The sequence below is a fragment of the Piliocolobus tephrosceles genome, chromosome 1, assembly GCF_002776525.5.
Source record: "Piliocolobus tephrosceles isolate RC106 chromosome 1, ASM277652v3, whole genome shotgun sequence".
NCBI classification, from domain to species: domain Eukaryota; kingdom Metazoa; phylum Chordata; class Mammalia; order Primates; family Cercopithecidae; genus Piliocolobus; species Piliocolobus tephrosceles.
This window is the reverse complement of record NC_045434.1, coordinates 32537563-32543277: the sequence shown is the minus strand read 5'-3', so window position 1 is coordinate 32543277 and position 5715 is coordinate 32537563. Positions and strand designations below refer to the sequence as shown.

Here is a 5715-nt window from a genome sequence, read left to right as displayed (position 1 = left end):
TTCTTGTGATAGTTTGCTAAGAATGATGGTTTCCAGCTGCATCCATGTCCCTACAAAGGACGTAAACTCATCCTTTTTTATGGCTGCATAGTATTCCATGGTGTATATGTGCCACATTTTCTTAATCCAGTCTGTCACTGATGGACATTTGGGTTGATTCCAAGTCTTTGCTATTGTGAATAGTGCCGCAATAAACATACGTGTGCATGTGTCTTTGTAGTAGAATAATTTATAATCCTTTGGGTATATACCCAGTAGTGGGATGGCTGGGTCATATGGTACATCTAGTTCTAGATCTTTGAGGACTAGTTCAACCATTATGGAAAACAGTATGTAATAATATTTGATTTAGAAAACTAATTTTAAAAGTATTGGTAAAATAAGATAGAAGTGGCTTCAGAATTGTCAGTTAAATATAATTCAGACATTTTTGCCTGGATCTACTGGTAAGACAGATTTATGTTGTCTCCGTGACATGTTTTAAAGTTATGAAATGATATCTTTGACATTTGCCTAATTTGTCTGTTAGCTAAAGCTGTAAGGCACAGATGCTGGGCTACATTGAAGCCTTGTACATGTCTTACTGTGAGCTTGTTTTTTTATTTTGAGCCTCTGGATTCTGGGATCTGGACAGGTTGTTACAATAGGTAACTAGTAAGATATGAGCAGAGCAGGAGAGCCCTCCCTCCCCCAACCAGGAATGTCAGGTGATTATCAAGTGATGGTCAGGTGGTTGTTAACTGTCTCTCTAAAACACTAATTGGTTGCAGCCAGTGCCAAGGAAAGGCAGTTCATAGATAGAAAAACCTGAAACTGGTGATCAGCAGCTTCCCGATAAGATCTCAGGAGTTGGGTGTGCATTAAGAGGCAAAATGGCAGAATTTAACTGGTATATGACCTTCTAGGGACATTTGATAAGGGAAGAGTGCCTCAGATGAGCATGCTAACATCTCCAATAAACACACTGCACATGCTCCTCTCCCAAGTGCTAGCAGGCCACGGCTCATGCGAACAGCCAACCCAAAGGAAGAATAACAGAAGAAGGGATGCAAGACCCCAGAAGTATGCCAACATATAAAACCCCAAGTCAAAGGTTGAATCATGCACCTGATCTCTCAAGTCATCTGCTTGGCCCTTTTCCAAATATAGAGGATCAAGTATTTCCAAATGTATTTTATTTCCTTTTGTTCCTGCTGTAAAGTTTTTTTTAACAAACTTCACTCCTGCTTTAAAACTTGCCTCTCTCTCTCCTTCTGCCTATGCCCTTGAGTCAAATTCTTTCTTCTGAGGAGGCAAGAATTGAGGCTGATGCAGACCCACATGGATTCACTGCTGGTAACAAGGTGACCATGGTGAGGCCTGGGAATATGTCCTCAGTGCCTGGACCACTCTCTGCAAAGCAAAGCCAACCTCCAATGGCACATTCTCCCTGAACCAGTGTTGCCAGCTGGCCATGCCAGGAGGGGTTTGATATTCCAGGTATCATCTTCACAGTTGTCCTCTGTTCTGACCTCTATACCTGATATGTAAATTCAAGACCCAGATGAGCCCTTCACTACAGAACTGCCTTGGGTGCCATATGGGTACTTAGGGCCCAGGATGATTAGGGAAGATATTAGGGAGGGTACCTATGTCATAGTTTGAAAATTCTTTTCAGTAATTTAAAATCTTTAATCTATTAAATTAACCAATAGATAGTCATAACATGTTTGAGTTATTTCTAAGTAAGTTAAAATACTGAAACATTAATTATTTAACCTAAGTTTAAGTTTATATATCTTGGCATCTTACTTTTACATAGTATAGAGAAGCTAAATATAATTAGATCTGTTAATAAACAAGAAAAACTGAAGAAACATCTTTCTTAAAACATTAGGAAATGATTTTCATCTACAAATACTGATATAAAACAGTTTAAAATTACTTCCTAGGTTTTCGCTAGAAATTAGGGTTATTAAGAGTTAAAATTAAAGTTAATATATGTAAATAAAACTACCAGATATAAAAGAAACAATTTTATATACAGAATGTATTTTTTTAAAAGTGGAAGATATATTTTTGGTGAGGAAAGTTGTAAAGGCATGAAGATGTGGGTATATTGAAAAAAATAATTTTGTCTAGTTTAGAAGCTATTTCAAGTTTGTTTCAAATTGAAGGAATAAAATATATAGATAAAATTACACAGGTATAAAAATTTAGGGAAAGGAAAAATAGAAAAATTTTGTGAGAGGCTAAAAAAGGTTTATGAAAATCTTATCTTGTGTGTTCCAAAGCTGCCCGAGATTAGATGAATTTGTTTGTAAGGTTTTAGTCAAATTAGCTTTCGTGTTGATAATACACTAATACAATAGTAAAATTTGGTTTCTCTTAAAGAAGAATTTTATGTAGTATGAATCAGAGTCAGTAAAATATTTTTGTTCACCTTTTGAGGAAACTGCAAAAAAGAAAAGGGGAAGAGAAGAGAGAAAGGTTCTGTCTTAGGCTGTCTTTATTAGGCTTTTGCCTTATTTGGAAAACTGAGCCTCTTCACTATCAAAGAGTAAAGGTTTTTGCTTTTAGAATCTTCTAATTATCACTTTGACTAAATGAATGACTATTATTTGACGGTGACATGTGATACTACTTTGATTAAGTGTTTTAAACTTTTGGTGTATTTGACAGGCTTTCCAAATTCAAATTTCAGATTCAAGATTAAGTCACTTTGGCTTCACACTAACTTTGGGATGTCACAGTGGGTCCCTGCAGCATCCAAAATGGGAATAATGAACAGGCTTAGCTGATATGTTAAATTACATGAGAGACATTGTCAAACAAGAAACGATGTTTAACCTTCTTCAAGTTATATTTTTATGGATATGTTTTTAATATATGTTTCAAAATTATAAGAGATTCCTAAAATTCTGATATGCCTTGTTATGTTATTGGTTGTAATTATGGTTATTATGCAACAGAAATAACCAAATTTGTCAATTTTGTCTTTAACCATGACTATTTTAAGTTGTTTCCACAGTTAACTACTTAATTCTGATGCATTTTCTTTCTTCTTTCTTCCTTTTTTTTTTTTTTTCAGAGACGAGGTCTCACTATGTTGCCCAGGCTGCTCTTGAACTCCTGGGTTCAAGAGATCCACTCACCTCAGCCTCCCAATGTCCTGGGATTAGAGGTGTGAGCCACCGTGCCTGGCCCTGATGCATTTTCTGAAAGCTCTTCAGAAGCAAATAAATTGCTAAAGTATTGTGTCTCCTAAAAGGTTCATGGAAAGGATTGAAAGGACCCTGATATCATTTACACTGGGTAAGAATTCCCAGAATTCTAATGAAGAGACTGACTGGTTTATAAAACTGCTAATCCAAGCAAGACAAGAATTAATTGAATACCAAGGAAATACTTTGCCAGATTTTCATGCTAGATAAGCCGGTAATGAAATTGTTAAGATCTGCAGTTTCAGTAAACTACACGGTCCAAGCCAAATTACCTCTGATAACTCATCTAATAAACAGTGCTATGCATCTGTATTGGAGAAAAAAAACTGGTGTTTAAGAGTATATAAATTAGTTGTTAAATGTGGACTCATGGAGAACCTGGATAACCACATGGTCCCTCCTGTATCCTTAAAGCCTCCACTATTAAAAGCTCTGCAATTTATATATATGGAAGACAATAGAAACTTCAGGTTTTTGCTACCTGATGTGCCATTTGGACATTTATAGAGGGATTTTATTTCTCTGCCATTTTCAGTGCATGTTTTCTAGATGTTTAGAAGCTTTTTCATGCAAGAAGGCTGATGGTATAACAGTGGCTAAGAGGTTATTAGGAAATGTGTTTCCTCGTGGGGCATTCTGGAGAAATCTTCAATGATAGAGGTATTTGTTTCACTGGACAAGTTGTAAAACAGTTAAATAAAGTTTATAGATACAACAGCAGTAGACAAAGCTAACTGAATCAACTGGATTGCCTTGGTCAATGGTACTGCAGATTGATTACAATTAGATCCACTTTCAATGGAAAATATAAGTTGACCCCTTATGAAATAGTCACTGGAAGGTTTGTGCCCCTAATAATAGGGCCTCATGTATCCTCTGCTTCTAAACTCTGAAATGACTATATGCTGCAAATCTTTAATGCATTATGCCAAAGTGCATTTTTTTTCCAGGTAAAGGAAGCTTTTCATGATGGACTAACTGAAGACAATGAAACCCTTTATGATCTAGAACCTGGAGACTGAGGCTTCTAAAAACATCAGAAAAAGACTGCCCTGCCACCTACACTGCAGCAATAGAATCTTTGGTCCATGGAGTCACTCATGCTAAATGTGACATAACCAAACTGAAACTGTATGGAAGCAGATAGATCCCAAAACAGACTACGGTTGTTTTGTTTTGTTTTGTTTTATTCTCTCTCTGTCTCTCCTGAAAACAGGAGACTCCAGCATGAGAAAGCCCCTTCTGGCCCGGTGCTTTGGCTCACGCCTATAATCCCAGCACTTTTTGCTTGAGCCCAGGAGTTCCAGACCAGCATAATCAACAGGGCAAAACCCCATCTCTACTAAAAGTACAAAAATTAGCTGGGTGTGGTTAATCCCAGTTGCTCGGGAAGCTGAGATGGGAGAATCTCTTGAATGCAGGAGGTGGAGGTTGCAGCGAGTCGAGATTGCATCACTGCACTCCAGCCTGGGTGACAGAGTGAAACTCCTTATCAAAAAGAAAGAGAGAGAGAGAAAGAGAGAGCCCTTTCTAGTGTAACCCTTACAAAAAAGTAACCTGAAGTCCTTGTTCCCACCTTACAAAATCCACCATTCTGCTATTTCCCAGTGGGATTTGAGTCCAAATAAGAACATTTATGATAGCAACAGAGTGACATAAATAGCCTAAAGAGACAATTTGTTAAATGAAGTTTGACCTAAAGCTACCTCCTTACATATTTAAATTTGGTCTAAAAATTTCTTCATACATAGTGAACTGTAATCTAACTGGATGTGTAAACAGACTATAACCTACTCTTGTAACAAACAGCCGAATCTTAGCCAATTATAGCAGCCGAGTTTCAGTCAATCACAGGCAGTCAGCTGTTCACACCATGTTCAAATGAGGCAAACACCGAGCTGTAACTAACCTGGCTATTTCTGTACCTCACTTCTGTTTTCTGTTCACTTTCCTTTTTCTGTTTAGAAATCCTCTCTGACCACTTGGCAGTGCCAGAGTCGCTCTGTACCTATCGTGGTTCTGAGGGCTGTCTGACTCCTAAATCATCCTTTGCTGAATTAAACTCTGTTAATTAATTAATCAATTTAATTTGCCTAAAGTTTTTATTTTAACCAGACTTAAAGTATATATATATGTGTGTGTGTGTGTGTGTGTGTGTGTGTGTGTGTATAGTCACACTGATAGTAACTACGTGTTTGGTGTCTGTCATGCAACAGAGCAAAAAATTTTTTAAATAGAGGGAATAGAACTAAAAAAACCTCCTATCCAATTGGTAGCTGATTTATTCGGAGTTTTACAGCTGCCAGCTCAGATATCGGTAGTTCATTTTGCTAGCAGAGCTTCAAAGCTGCTGTTAAAACACAGCAATCTCTAAACTTAAAAAGCTTCACTTTTAACACAGTGAGAAACATTTGTTCATTTTTAAAACGATCCTTTGTAAATGAAAATAGACAAAAGGATTATAAAAGGGGCTAAATGAAATTTGACCAACTATGGAAACTACCTAGCGACT

General features: G+C 37.0%; 1 long non-coding RNA gene across 1 annotated transcript in view; it reads left to right on the top strand.

Moving 5' to 3' along the window:
• LOC111539229 overlaps window positions 1–4545 on the top strand; it is a 14855-nt gene extending 10310 nt beyond the window's left edge. The window contains exons 4-5 of the long non-coding RNA XR_002730618.1: window positions 3071–3294; window positions 4154–4545. This is a non-coding gene — a long non-coding RNA (uncharacterized LOC111539229). The remainder of the gene's footprint in view (window positions 1–3070; window positions 3295–4153) is intronic.
• Window positions 4546–5715: the final 1170 nt, after the last annotated feature.